Below are 15,940 nucleotides of genomic sequence, written 5' to 3' on the forward strand. Positions count from 1 at the left end.
CGGCATTGTGCCTTTTGTATTAAATTCGGATGCAATTTCTGTGTTTCATCGTCAATAAGAAGGTCAAAGGGATACAGTAAACCTGAAATGCAGCATCGGAAACTAAAACTGGATTCACAGGAGAGGTTCAAATCATAGAAAGTTAGAGTTTCAGTCCTCTTGTACTTAAGTCGGCATTGTCCCTTTGTATTAAATTCTGATGCAATTTCTGTGTTTCATAGTCAATAAGAAGGTCCAAGGTATACAGTAAACCTGAAGTGAAGCATCGGAAACTAAAACTGGACTCACAGGAGATGTTCAAATCATAGAAAGTTAGAGTGTCAGTCCTCTAGTACTTAAGTCGGCATTGTGCCTTTTGTATTAAATTCGGATGCAGTTTCTGTGTTTCATCGTCAATAAGAACTTCCAAGGGATACAGTAAACCTGAAGTGAAGCATCGGAAACGAAAACTGGACTCACAGGAGAGGTTCAAATCATAGAAAGTTAGAGTGTCAGTCCTCTTGTACTTAAGTCGGCATTGTGCCTTTTGTATTAAATTCGGATGAATTTTCTGTTTTTCATCGTCGATAAGAAGGTCCAAGGTATACAGTACACCTGAAGTGAAGCATCGGAATCAAAAACTGGGCTCACAGGAGGGGTTCAAATCATAGAAAGTTAGAGTGTCAGTCCTCTTGTACTTAAGTCGCCATTGTGCCTTTTGTATTAAATTCAGATGGATATTCTGTATTTCATCGTCAATAAGAAGGTCCAAGGGGTACAGTAAACCTGAAGGGAAGCATCCGAATCGAAAACTGGACTCACAGGATAGGTTCAAATCATAGAAAGTTAGAGTGTCAGTCCTCTTGTAATTAAGTCGGCATTGTGCCTTTTGTATTACTTTCGGATGCAATTTCTGTGTTGCATCGTCAATAAGAAGGTCCAAGGTATACAGTAAACCTGAAGTGAAGCATCGGAATGTATAACTGAACTCACAGGAAGGGTTCAAATCATAGAAAGTTAGAGTGTCATTCCTCTTGTTCTTAAGTCGGCATTGTGCCTTTTGTATGAAATTCAGATGGAATTTCTGTGTTTCATCGTCAATAAGAAGGTCCAAGGGATATAGTAAACCTGAAGTGAAGCATCGGAATCGAAAACTGGGCTCACAGGAGAGGTTCAAATCATAGAGATTTAGAGTGTCAGTCCTCTAGTAGTTATGTCGGCATTGTGCCTTTTGTATTAAATTCGGATGCAGTTCCTGTGATTCATCGTCAATAAGAAGGTCCAGGGTATACAGTAAACCTGAAGTGAAGCATCGGAAACTAAAACTGGAGTCACAGGAGAGGTTCAAATCATAGAAAGTTAGAGTGTCAGTCCTCTTGTACTTAAGACGGCATTGTGCCTTTTGTATTAAATGCGGATGCAATCTCTGTGTTCATCGTCAATAAGAAGGTCCAAGGTATACAGTAAACCTGAAGTGAAGTATCGGAATTTAAACTGGACTCACAGGAAGGGTTCAAATCATAGAAAGTTAGAGTGACAGTCCTCTTGTTCTTAATCGGCATTGTGCCTTTTATATTAAATTCAGATGGAATTTCTGTGCTTCATCGTCAATAAGAAGTTCCAAGGGATACAGTAAACCTGAAGTGAAGCATCGGAATCGGTAACTGGACTCACAGGAGAGGTTCAAATCGTAGAAAGTTAGAGTGTCAGTCCTCTTGTAGTTAAGTCGGCATTGTGCCTTTTGTATTAAATTCGGATGCAGTTTCTGTTTTTCATCGTCAATACGAAGGTCCAAGGGATACAGTAAACCAGAAGTGAAGCATCGGAAACTAAAACTGGACTCACAGGAGAGGTTCAAATCATAGAAAGTTAAAGTGTCAGTCCTCTTGTAATTAAAACGGCATTGTGCCTTTTGTATTATATTCGGATGCAATTTCTGTGTTTCATCGTCAATAAAAAGGTCCAAGGTATACAGTAAACCTGAAGTGAAGCATCGGAATTTAAAACTGGACTCACAGCAAGGGTTTAAATCATAGAAAGTTAGAGTGTCAGTCCTCTTGTACTTAAGTCAGCATTGTGCCTTTTGTATTAAATTCAGATGGAATTTCTGGGTTTCCTTGTCAATAAGAAGGTCCAAGGGATACAGTAAACCTCAAGTGAAGCATCGGAATCGAAAACTGGACTCACAGGAGAGGTTCAAATCATAGAAAGTTTGAGTGTCAGTCCCCTTATAGTTAAGTCGCCATTGTGCCTTTTGTATTAAATTCGGATGCAGTTTCTGTTTTTCATCGTCAATAATATGGTCCGAGGGATACAGTAAACCTGAAGTGAAGCATCGGAATCTAAAATTGGACTCACAGGAGAGGTTTAAATCATATAAAGTTAGTGTGTGAGTCATCTTGTACTTAAGTCGGCATTGTGCCTTTTGTATTAAATTCGGATGCAATTTCTGTGTTTCATCGCCAATAAGAAGGTCCAAGGTATACAGTACACCTCAAGTGATGCATCGGAAACTAAAACTGGACTCACAGGAGAGGTTCAAATCATAGGAAGTTTGAGTTTCAGTCCTCTTGTACTTAAGTCGGCATTGTGCCTCTTGTGTTAAATTCGGATGCAATTTCTGTGTTTCATCGGCAATGAGAAGGTCCAAAATATACAGTAATCCTGAAGTGAAGCATAGGAAACTAAAACTGGACTCACAGGAAAGGTTCAAATCATAGAAAGTTACAGTGTCAGTCCTCTTGTACTTAAGTCGGCATTGTGCCTTTTGTATTAAATTCAGATGCAATTTCTGTGTTTCATCGTCAATAAGAAGGTCCAAGGGATACAGTAAACCTGAAGTGAAGCATCGGAAACTAAAACTGGACTCACAGGAGAGGTTCAAATCATAGAAAGTTAGAGTTTCAGTCCTCTTGTACTTAAGTCGGCATTGTCCCTTTTGTATTAAATTCGGATGCAATTTCTGTGTTTCATCGTCAGTAAGAACTTCCAAGGGATACAGAAAACCTGATGTGAAGCATCGGAGAGAGATTCAAATCATAGAAAGTTAGAGTGTAAGTCCTCTTGTACTTAAGTCGGCATTGTGCCTTTTGTATTAAATTCGGATGCCATTTCTGTGTTTCATCGTCATTAAGAAGGTCCAAGGGATACAGTAAACCTGAAGTGAAGCATCGGAAACTAAAACTGGACACACAGGAGAGGTTCAAATCATAGAAAGTTAGAGTGTCAGTCCTCTTGTACTTAAGTCGGCATTGTGCTTTTTGTAATGAATTCGGATGCAATTTCTGAGTTTCATCGTCAATAAGAAGGGCCAAGGTATGCAGTAAACCTGAAGTGAAGCACCGGGATCTAAAACTGGACTCACAGGAGAGGTTCAAATCATAGAAAGTTAGAGTGTCAGGCCTCTTGTACTTAAGTCGGTATTGTCCCTTTTTGTATTAATTTCGGATGCAATTTCTGTGTTACATCGTCAATAAGAAGGTCCAAGGGATACAGTAAACCTGAAGTGAAGCATCGGAAACTAAAACTGGACTCACAGGAGAGGTTCAAATCATAGAAATTTAGAGTGTCAGTCCTCTTGTACTTAAGTCGGCATTGTGTCTTTTGCATTAAACTCGGATGCAATTTCTGAGTTTCATCGTCAATAAGAAGGACCAAGGTATACAGTAAACTTGAAGTGAAGCATCGGAATCTAAAACTGGCCTCACAGGAGAGGTTGAAATTATAGAAAGTTAGAGTTCAGTACTCTTGTACTTAAGTCGGCATTGTGCCTTTATTATTAAATTCGGATAAGTTTTCTGTGTTTTATCGTCGATAAGAAGGTCCAAGGTATACAGTACACCTGAAGTGAAGCACCGGAATCTAAAACTGGACTCACAGGAGGGGTTCAAATCATAGAAAGTTAGAGTGTCAGTCCTCTTGTACTTAAGTCGGCATTGTGCCTTTTGTATTAAATTCGGATGCAATTTCTGTGTTTCATAGTCAATAAGAAGGTCCAAGGGATACAGTAAACCTGAAGTGAAGCATCGGAAACTAAAGCTGGACTCACAGGGGAGGTTCAAATCATAGAGAATTAGAACGTCAGTCCCCTAGTACTTAAGTCGGCATTGTGCCTTTTGTATTAAATTCGGATGCAATTTCTGTGTTTCATCGTCAATAAGAAGGTCAAAGGGATACAGTAAACCTGAAATGCAGCATCGGAAACTAAAACTGGATTCACAGGAGAGGTTCAAATCATAGAAAGTTAGAGTTTCAGTCCTCTTGTACTTAAGTCGGCATTGTCCCTTTGTATTAAATTCTGATGCAATTTCTGTGTTTCATAGTCAATAAGAAGGTCCAAGGTATACAGTAAACCTGAAGTGAAGCATCGGAAACTAAAACTGGACTCACAGGAGATGTTCAAATCATAGAAAGTTAGAGTGTCAGTCCTCTAGTACTTAAGTCGGCATTGTGCCTTTTGTATTAAATTCGGATGCAGTTTCTGTGTTTCATCGTCAATAAGAACTTCCAAGGGATACAGTAAACCTGAAGTGAAGCATCGGAAACGAAAACTGGACTCACAGGAGAGGTTCAAATCATAGAAAGTTAGAGTGTCAGTCCTCTTGTACTTAAGTCGGCATTGTGCCTTTTGTATTAAATTCGGATGAATTTTCTGTTTTTCATCGTCGATAAGAAGGTCCAAGGTATACAGTACACCTGAAGTGAAGCATCGGAATCAAAAACTGGGCTCACAGGAGGGGTTCAAATCATAGAAAGTTAGAGTGTCAGTCCTCTTGTACTTAAGTCGCCATTGTGCCTTTTGTATTAAATTCAGATGGATATTCTGTATTTCATCGTCAATAAGAAGGTCCAAGGGGTACAGTAAACCTGAAGGGAAGCATCCGAATCGAAAACTGGACTCACAGGATAGGTTCAAATCATAGAAAGTTAGAGTGTCAGTCCTCTTGTAATTAAGTCGGCATTGTGCCTTTTGTATTACTTTCGGATGCAATTTCTGTGTTGCATCGTCAATAAGAAGGTCCAAGGTATACAGTAAACCTGAAGTGAAGCATCGGAATGTATAACTGAACTCACAGGAAGGGTTCAAATCATAGAAAGTTAGAGTGTCATTCCTCTTGTTCTTAAGTCGGCATTGTGCCTTTTGTATGAAATTCAGATGGAATTTCTGTGTTTCATCGTCAATAAGAAGGTCCAAGGGATATAGTAAACCTGAAGTGAAGCATCGGAATCGAAAACTGGGCTCACAGGAGAGGTTCAAATCATCGAAAATTAGAGTGTCAGTCCTCTTGTACTTAAGTAGGCATTGTGCCTTTTGTATTAAATTCGGATGCAATTTCTGTGTTTCATCGTCAATAAGAAGGTCCAAGGGATACAGTAAACCTGAAGTGAAGCATCGGAAACTAAAGCTGGACTCACAGGAGAGGTTCAAATCATAGAGATTTAGAGTGTCAGTTCTCTAGTAGTTATGTCGGCATTGTGCCTTTTGTATTAAATTCGGATGCAGTTCCTGTGATTCATCGTCAATAAGAAGGTCCAGGGTATACAGTAAACCTGAAGTGAAGCATCGGAAACTAAAACTGGAGTCACAGGAGAGGTTCAAATCATAGAAAGTTAGAGTGTCAGTCCTCTTGTACTTAAGTCGGCATTGTGCCTTTTGTATAAAATGCGGATGCAATCTCTGTGTTCATCGTCAATAAGAAGGTCCAAGGTATACAGTAAACCTGAAGTGAAGCATCGGAATTTAAACTGGACTCACAGGAAGGGTTCAAATCATAGAAAGTTAGAGTGACAGTCCACATGTTCTTAAGTCGGCATTGTGCCTTTTATATTAAATTCAGATGGAATTTCTGTGCTTCATCGTCAATAAGAAGTTCCAAGGGATACAGTAAACCTGAAGTGAAGCATCGGAATCGGTAACTGGACTCACAGGAGAGGTTCAAATCGTAGAAAGTTAGAGTGTCAGTCCTCTTGTAGTTAAGTCGGCATTGTGCCTTTTGTATTAAATTCGGATGCAGTTTCTGTTTTTCATCGTCAATACGAAGGTCCAAGGGATACAGTAAACCAGAAGTGAAGCATCGGAAACTAAAACTGGACTCACAGGAGAGGTTCAAATCATAGAAAGATCGAGTGTCAGTCCTCTTGTACTTAAGTCGGCATTGTGCCTTTTGTATTAAATTCGGATGCAATTTCTATGTTTCAGCGTCAATAAGAAGGTCCAAGCTATACCGTAAACCTGAAGTGAATCATCGGAATCTAAAACTGGACTCACAGGAAGGGTTTAAATCATAGAAAGTTAGAGTGTCATTCCTCTTGTACTTAAGTCCGCATTGTGCGTTTTGTATTAACTTCAGATGGAATTTCTGTGTTTCGTCGTCAATAAGAAGGTCCAAGGCTTACAGTAAACCTGAAGTGAGCATCGGAATCGAAAACTGGACTCACAGGAGATGTTCAAATCATAGAAAGTTAAAGTGTCAGTCCTCTTGCAATTAAAGCGGCATTTTGCCTTTTGTATTATATTCGGATGCAATTTCTGTGTTTCATCGTCAATAAAAAGGTCCAAGGTATACAGTAAACCTGAAGTGAAGCATCGGAATTTTAAAACTGGACTCACAGCAAGGGTTTAAATCATAGAAAGTTAGAGTGTCAGTCCTCTTGTACTTAAGTCGGCTTTGTGCCGTTTGTATTAAATTCTGATGGAATTTCTGTGTTTCCTTGTCAATAAGAAGGTCCAAGGGATACAGTAAACCTGAAGTGAAGCATCGGAATCGAAAACTGGACTCACAGGAGATGTTCAAATCATAGAAAGTTTGAGTGTCAGTCCTCTTATAGTTAAGTCGGCATTGTGCCTTTTGTATTAAATTCGGATGCAGTTGCTGTTTTTCATCGTCAATAATAAGGTCCGAGGGATACAGTAAACCTGAAGTGAAGCATCGGAATCTAAAATTGGACTCACAGGAGAGGTTTAAATCATAGAAAGTTAGTGTGTGAGTCATCTTGTACTTAAGTCGGCATTGTGCCTTTTGTATTAAATTCGGATGCAATTTCTGTGTTTCATCGCCAATAAGAAGGTCCAAGGTATACAGTACACCTCAAGTGATGCATCGGAAACTAAAACTGGACTCACAGGAGAGGTTCAAATCATAGGAAGTTTGAGTTTCAGTCCTCTTGTACTTAAGTCGGCATTGTGCCTCTTGTGTTAAATTCGGATGCAATTTCTTTGTTTCATCGGCAATGAGAAGGTCCAAAATATACAGTAATCCTGAAGTGAAGCATAGGAAACTAAAACTGGACTCACAGGAAAGGTTCAAATCATAGAAAGTTACAGTGTCAGTCCTCTTGTACTTAAGTCGGCATTGTGCCTTTTGTATTAAATTCAGATGGAATTTCTGTGTTTCATCGTCAATAAGAAGGGCAATGGATACAGTAAACCTGAAGTGAAGCATTGGAAACTAAAACTGGACTCACAGGAGAAGTTCAGATCATAGAAAGTTAGAGTGTCTTCCTCTAGTACTTAAGTCGGAATTGTGCCTTTTGTATTAAATTCGGATGCTATTTCTGTGTTTCATCGTCAATAAGAAGGACCAAGGGATACAGTAAACCTGAAGTGAAGCATTGGAAACTAAAACTGGACTCACAGGAGAAGTTCAGATCATAGAAAGTTAGAGTGTCATCCTCTAGTACTTAAGTCGGAATTGTGCCTTTTGTATTAAATTCGGATGCAATTTCTATGTTTCATCGTCAATAAGAAGGTCCATGGATACAGTAAACCTGAAGTGAAGCATTGGAAACTAAAACTGGACTCACAGGAGAAGTTCAGATCATAGAAAATTAGAGTGTCATCCTATAGTACTTAAGCCGGAATTGTGCCTTTTGTATTAAATTCGGATGCAATTTCTGTGTTTCATCGTCAATAAGAAGGTCCAAGGGATACAGTAAACCTGAAGTGAAGCATCGGAAACTAAAACTGGACTCACAGGAGAGGTTCAAATCATAGAAAGTTAGAGTTTCAGTCCTCTTGTACTTAAGTCGGCATTGTCCCTTTTGTATTAAATTCGGATGCAATTTCTGTGTTTCATCGTCAGTAAGAACTTCCAAGGGATACAGAAAACCTGATGTGAAGCATCGGAGAGAGATTCAAATCATAGAAAGTTAGAGTGTCAGTCCTCTTGTACTTAAGTCGGCATTGTGCCTTTTGTATTAAATTCGGATGCCATTTCTGTGTTTCATCGTCATTAAGAAGGTCCAAGGGATACAGTAAACCTGAAGTGAAGCATCGGAAACTAAAACTGGACTCACAGGAGAGGTTCAAATCATAGAAAGTTAGAGTGTCAGTCCTCTTGTACTTAAGTCGGCATTGTGCCTTTTGTATTAAATTCGGATAAGTTTTCTGTGTTTTATCGTCGATAAGAAGGTCCAAGGTATACAGTACACCTGAAGTGAAGCATCGGAATCTAAAACTGGACTCACAGGAGGGGTTCAAATCATAGAAAGTTAGAGTGTCATTCCTCTTGTACTTAAGTCGGCATTGTGCCTTTTGTATTAAATTCGGATGCAATTTCTGTGTTTCATAGTCAATAAGAAGGTCCAAGGGATACAGTAAACCTGAAGTGAAGCATCGGAAACTAAAACTGGACTCACAGGGGTGGTTCAAATCTTAGAGAGTTAGAACGTCAGTCCCCTAGTACTTAAGTCGGCATTGTCCCTTTTGTATTAAATTCTGATGCAATTTCTGTGTTTCATAGACAATTAGAAGGTCCAAGGTATACAGTAAACCTGAAGTGAAGCATCGGAAACTAAAACTGGACTCACAGGAGATGTTCAAATCATAGAAAGTTAGAGTGTCAGTCCTCTTGTACATAGGGCGGCATTGTGCCTTTTGTATTAAATTCGGATGCAATTTCTGTGTTTCATCGTCAATAAGAAGGTCCAAGCGATACAGTAAACCTGAAGTGAAGCATCGGAAACTAAAACTTGACTCACAGGAGAGGTTCAAATCATAGAAAGTTAGAGTGTCAGTCCTGTTTTACTTACGTCGGAACTGTGCCTTTTGTATTAAATTCGGATGCAATTTCTGTGTTTCTTCGTCAGTAAGAAGGTCCAAGGGATACAGTAAACCTGAAGTGAAGCATCGGAAACTAAAACTAGACTCACAGGAGAGGTTCAAATCATAGAAAGTTAGAGTTTCAGTCCTCTTGTACTTAAGTCAGCATTGTCCCTTTTGTATTAAATTCGGATGCAATTTCTGTGTTTCATCGTCAATAAGAAGGTCCAAGGTATTCAATAAACCTGAAGTGAAGCATCGGAATCTAAACTGGACTCACAGGAGAGGTTCAAATCATAGAAAGTTAGAGTGTCAGTCCTCTTGTACTTAAGTCGGCATTGTGCCTTTTGCATTAAATTCGGATGAATTTTCTGTTTTTCATCGTCGATAAGAAGGTCCAAGGTATACAGTACACCTGAAGTGAAGCATCGGAATCAAAAACTGGGCTCACAGGATGGGTTCAAATCATAGAAAGTTAGAGTGTCAGTCCACTTGTACTTAAGTCGCCATTGTGCCTTTTGTATTAAATTCAGATGGATATTCTGTATTTCATCGTCAATAAGAAGGTCCAAGGGGTACAGTAAACCTGAAGGGAAGCATCCGAATCGAAAACTGGACTCACAGGATCGGTTCAAATCATAGAAAGTTAGAATGTCAGTCCTCTTGTAATTAAGTCGGCATTGTGCCTTTTGTACTAATTTCGGATGCAATTTCTGTGTTTCATCGTCAATAAGAAGGTCCAAGGTATACAGTAAACCTGAAGTGAAGCATCGGAATGTATAACTGAACTCACAGGAAGTGTTCAAATCATAGAAAGTTAGAGTGTCATTCCTCTTGTTCTTAAGTCGGCATTGTGCCTTTTGTATGAAATTCAGATGGAATTTCTGTGTTTCATCGTCAATAAGAAGGTCCAAGGGATACAGTAAACCTGAAGTGAAGCATCGGAATCGAAAACTGGGCTCACAGGAGAGGTTCAAATCATCGAAAATTAGAGTGTCAGTCCTCTTGTACTTAAGTAGGCATTGTGCCTTTTGTATTAAATTCGGATGCAATTTCTGTGTTTCATCGTCAATAAGAAGGTCCAAGGGATACAGTAAACATGAAGTGAAGCATCGGAAACTAAGACTGGACTCACAGGAGAGGTTCAAATCATAGAGATTTAGAGTGTCAGGCCTCTAGTAGTTATGTCGGCATTGTGCCTTTTGTATTAAATTCGGATGCAGTTCCTGTGATTCATCGTCAATAAGAAGGTCCAGGGTATACAGAAAACCTGAAGTGAAGCATCGGAAACTAAAACTGGAGTCACAGGAGAGGTTCAAATCATAGAAAGTTAGAGTGTCAGTCCTCTTGTACTTAAGTCGGCATTGTGCCTTTGTATTAAATGCGGATGCAATCTCTGTGTTCATCGTCAATAAGAAGGTCCAAGGTATACAGTAAACCTGAAGTGAAGCATCGGAATTTAAACTGGACTCACAGGAAGGGTTCAAATCATAGAAAGTTAGAGTGTCAGTCCTCTTGTTCTTAAGTCGGCATTGTGCCTTTTATATTAAATTCAGATGGAATTTCTGTGCTTCATCGTCAATAAGAAGTTCCAAGGGATACAGTAAACCTGAAGTGAAGCATCGGAATCGGTAACTGGACTCACAGGAGAGGTTCAAATCGTAGAAAGTTAGAGTGTCAGTCCTCTTGTAGTTAAGTCGGCATTGTGCCTTTTGTATTAAATTCGGATGCAGTTTCGGTTTTTCATCGTCAATACGAAGGTCCAAGGGATACAGAAAACCAGAAGTGAAGCATCGGAAACTAAAACTGGACTCACAGGAGAGGTTCAAATCATAGAAAGATCGAGTGTCAGTCCTCTTGTACTTAAGTCGGCATTGTGCCTTTTGTATTAAATTCGGATGCAATTTCTATGTTTCAGCGTCAATAAGAAGGTCCAAGCTATACCGTAAACCTGAAGTGAATCATCGGAATCTAAAACTGGACTCACAGGAAGGGTTTAAATCATAGAAAGTTAGAGTGTCATTCCTCTTGTACTTAAGTCGGCATTGTGCGTTTTGTATTAAATTCAGATGGAATTTCTGTGTTTCCTCGTCAATAAGAAGGTCCAAGGCTTACAGTAAACCTGAAGTGAAGCATCGGAACGAAAACTGGACTCACAGGAGAGGTTCAAATCATAGAAAGTTAAAGTGTCAGTCCTCTTGTAATTAAAACGGCATTGTGCCTTTTGTATTATATTCGGATGCAATTTCTGTGTTTCATCGTCAATAAAGAGGTCCAAGGTATACAGTAAAGCTGAAGTGAAGCATCGGAATTTAAAACTGGACTCACAGCAAGGGTTTAAATCTTAGAAAGTTAGAGTGTCAGTCCTCTTGTACTTAAGTCGGCATTGTGCCTTTTGTATTAAATTCAGATGGAATTTCTGTGTTTCCTTGTCAATAAGAAGGTCCAAGGGATACAGTAAACCTGAAGTGAAGCATCGGAATCGAAAACTGGACTCACAGGAGAGGTTCAAATCATAGAAAGTTTGAGTGTCAGTCCTCTTATAGTTAAGTCGGCATTGTGCCTTTTGTATTAAATTCGGATGCAGTTTCTGTTTTTCATCCTCAATAATAAGGTCCGAGGGATACAGTAAACCTGAAGTGAAGCATCGGAATCTAAAATTGGACTCACAGGAGAGGTTTAAATCATAGAAAGTTAGTGTGTGAGTCATCTTGTACTTAAGTCGGCATTGTGCGTTTTGTAATTAATTCGGATGCAATTTCTGTGTTTCTTCGCCAATAAGAAGGTCCAAGGTATACAGTACACCTCAAGTGATGCATCGGAAACTAAAACTGGACTCACAGGAGAGGTTCAAATCATAGGAAGTTTGAGTTTCAGTCCTCTTGTACTTAAGTCGGCATTGTGCCTCTTGTGTTAAATTCGGATGCAATTTCTGTGTTTCATCGTCAATGAGAAGGTCCAAAATATACAGTAATCCTGAAGTGAAGCATAGGAAACTAAAACTGGACTCACAGGAAAGGTTCAAATCATAGAAAGTTACAGTGTCAGTCCTCTTGTACATAGGGCGGCATTGTGCCTTTTGTATTAAATTCGGGTGCAATTACTGTGTTTCATCGTCAATAAGAAGGGCCATGGATACAAGAAACCTGAAGTGAAGCATTGGAAACTAAAACTGGACTCACAGGAGAAGTTCAGATCATAGAAAGTTAGAGTGTCTTCCTCTAGTACTTAAGTCGGAATTGTGCCTTTTGTATTAAATTCGGATGCAATTTCTGTGTTTCATCGTCAATAAGAAGGACCAAGGGATACAGTAAACCTGAAGTGAAGCATTGGAAACTAAAACTGGACTCACAGGAGAAGTTCAGATCATAGAAAGTTAGAGTGTCATCCTCTAGTACTTAAGTCGGAATTGTGCCTTTTGTATTAAATTCGGATGCAATTTCTGTGTTTCATCGTCAATAAGAAGGTCCATGGATACAGTAAACCTGAAGTGAAGCATTGGAAACTAAAACTGGACTCACAGGAGAAGTTCAGATCATAGAAAGTTAGAGTGTCATCCTCTAGTACTTAAGCCGGAATTGTGCCTTTTGTATTAAATTCGGATGCAATTTCTGTGTTTCATCGTCAATAAGAAGGTCCAAGGGATACAGTAAACCTGAAGTGAAGCATCGGAAACTAAAACTGGACTCACAGGAGAGGTTCAAATCATGGAAAGTTAGAGTTTCAGTCCTCTTGTACTTAAGTCGGCATTGTCCCTTTTGTATTAAATTCGGATGCAATTTCTGTGTTTCATCGTCAGTAAGAACTTCCAAGGGATACAGAAAACCTGATGTGAAGCATCGGAGTGAGATTCAAATCATAGAAAGTTAGAGTGTAAGTCCTCTTGTACTTAAGTCGGCATTGTGCCTTTTGTATTTCATTCGGATGCATTTTCTGTGCTACGTCGTCAATAAGAAGGTTTAAGCTATAAAGTAAACCTGAAGTGAAGCATCGAAATCTAAAACTGGACTCACAGGAGAGGTTTAAATTATGGAAAGTTGGAGTGTGATACATCTTGTACTTAAGTCGGTATTGTGCCTTTGGTATTAAATTCAGATGAAATTTCTGTGTTTCATCGTCAACAAGCAGGTCCAAGGTATACAGTACACCTAAAGTGAAGCATCGATATCAGAAACTGAACTCACAGGAGAGGTTCAAATCATAGAAAGTTAGAGTTTCAGTCCACTTGTACTTAAGTCGGCTTAGTGCCTATTATATTAAATTGGATGCAATTTCTGTGTTTCATCGTCAATAAGAAGGTCCAAGGTATACAGTAAACCTGAAGTGAAGCATCGGAAACTAAAACTGGCTCACAGGAGAGGTTCAAATCATAGAAAGTTAGAGTGTCAGTCCTCTTGTATTTAAGTCGGCATTGTGCCTTTTGTATTAAATTCGGGTGAAATTTCTGTGTTTACTCGTCAATAAGAAGGTCCAAGGTATACAGTACACCTGAAGTGAAACATCGGAATCTAAAACTAGACTCACAGGAGGGGTTCAAATCATAGAAGGTTATTGTGTCAGTCCTCTTGTACTTAAGTCGGCATTGTGCCTTTTGTATTAAATTCGGATGCAATTTCTGTTTTTCATCATCAATAAGGTCCAAGGGATACAGTAAACCTGAAGTGAAGCATCTGAAACTAAAACTGGACTCACAGGAGTGGTTCAAATCATAGAAAGTTAGAGTGTCAGTCCTCTAGTACTTAAGTCGGCATTGTGCCTTTTGTATTAAATTCGGATGCAATTTCTGTGTTTCATCGTCAATAAGAAGGTCCAAGGGATTCAGTAAACCTGAAGTGAAGCATCGAAAACTAAAATTGGACTCACAGGAGAGGTTCAAATCATAGAAAGTTAGAGTGTCAGTCCTCTTGTACTTAAGTCGGCATTGAGCCTTTTGTATTAAATTCGGATGAATTTTCTGTGTTTCATCGTCGATAAGAAGGTCCAAGGTATACAGTACACCAGAAGTGAAGCATCGAAATCTAAAACTGGACTCAGAAGAGAGGTTCAAATCATAGAAAGTTAGAGTTTCAGTCCTCTTGTACTTAAGTCGGCATTGTGCATTTTGTATTAAATTCGGATGCAATATCTGTGTTTCATCGTCAATAAGAAGGTCCAAGGTATATAGTAAACCTGAAGTGAGGCATGGGAAACTAAAACTGGATTCACAGGAGAGGTTCAAATCATAGAAAGTTAGAGTGTAAGTCCTCTTGTACTTAAGTCGGCTTTGTGCCTTTTGTATTAAATTCGGATGCAATTCCTGTGTTTCATCGTCAATACGAAGGTCCAAGGGATACAGTAAACCAGAAGTGAAGCATCGGAAACTAAAACTGGACTCACAGGAGAGGTTCAAGTCATAGAAAGTTAGAGTGTCAGTCCTCTTGTACTTAAGTCGGCATTGTGCCTTTTGTATTAAATTCGGATGCAATTTCTGTGTTTCATCGTCAAGAAGAAGGTCCAAGGTATACAGTAAACCTGAAGTGAAGTATCGGAATCTAAAACTGGACTCACAGGTAGGGTTCAAATCATAGAAATTTAGAGTGTCAGTCCTCTTGTACTTACGTCGGCATTGTGCCTTTTGTATTAAATTCGGATGCACTTTCTGTGTTTCATCGTCATTAGAAGGTCCAAGGGATACAGTAAACCTGAAGTGAAGCATCAGAAACTAAAACTGGACTCACAGGAGAGGTTCAAATCATAGAGAGTTAGAACGTCAGTCTTCTAGTACTTAAGACGGCATTGTGCCTTTTGTATTAAATTCGGATGCAATTTCTGTGTTTCATCGTCAATAAGAAGGTCCAAGGGATACAGTAAACATGAAGTGAGGCATCGGAAACTAAAACTGGACTCACAGGAGAGGTTCAAATCATAGAAAGTTAAAGTTTCAGTCCTCTTGTACTTAAGTCGGCATTGTGCCTTTTGTATTAAATTCGGATGCAATTTCTGTGTTTCATCGTCAATAAGAAGGTGCAAGGTATACAGTAAACTTGAAGTGAAGCATGGGAAACTAAAACTGAAGTCACAGGAGAGGTTCAAATCATAGAAAGTTAGAGTGTCAGTCCTCTTGTACTTAAGTCGGCTTTATGCCTTTTGTATTAAATTCGGATGCAATTCCTGTGTTTCATCGTCAATAAGAAGATCCAAGGGATACAGTAAACCAGAAGTGAAGGATCGGAAACTAAAACTGGACTCAAGGAGAGGTTCAAGTCATAGAAAGTTAGAGTGTCAGTCCTCTTGTACTTAAGTCGGCATTGTGCATTTTGTATTAAATTCGGATGCAATTTCTGTGTTTCATCGTCAAGAAGAAGGTCCAAGGTATACAGTAAACCTGAAGTGAAGTATCGGAATCTAAAACTGGACTCACAGGAGAAGTTCAGATCATAGAAAATTAGAGTGTCATCCTCTAGTACTTAAGTCGGAATTGTGCCTTTTGTATTAAATTCGGATGCAATTTCTGTGTTTCTTCGTCAAGAAGAAGGTCCAAGGGATACAGTAAACCTGAAGTGAAGCATCGGAAACTAAAACTGGACTCACAGGAGAGGTTCAAATCATAGAAAGTTAGAGTTTCAGTCCTCTTATACTTAAGTCGGCATTGTCCCTTTTGTATTAACTTCGGATGCAATATCTGTGTTTCATCGTCAGTAAGAACTTCCAAGGGATACAGAAAACCTGATGTGAAGCATCGGAGAGAGATTCAAATCATAGAAAGATAGAGTGTCAGTCCTCTTGTACTTAAGTCGGCATTGTGCCTTTTGTATTTCATTCGGATGCATTTTCTGTGCTACATCGTCAATAAGAAGGTTTAAGCTATAAAGTAAACCTGAAGTGAAGCATCGAAATCTAAAACTGGACTCACAGGAGAGGTTTAAATTATCGAAAGTTGGA

This window comes from Schistocerca serialis, chromosome 11 (assembly GCF_023864345.2).
Source record: "Schistocerca serialis cubense isolate TAMUIC-IGC-003099 chromosome 11, iqSchSeri2.2, whole genome shotgun sequence".
Lineage (NCBI taxonomy): Eukaryota > Metazoa > Arthropoda > Insecta > Orthoptera > Acrididae > Schistocerca > Schistocerca serialis.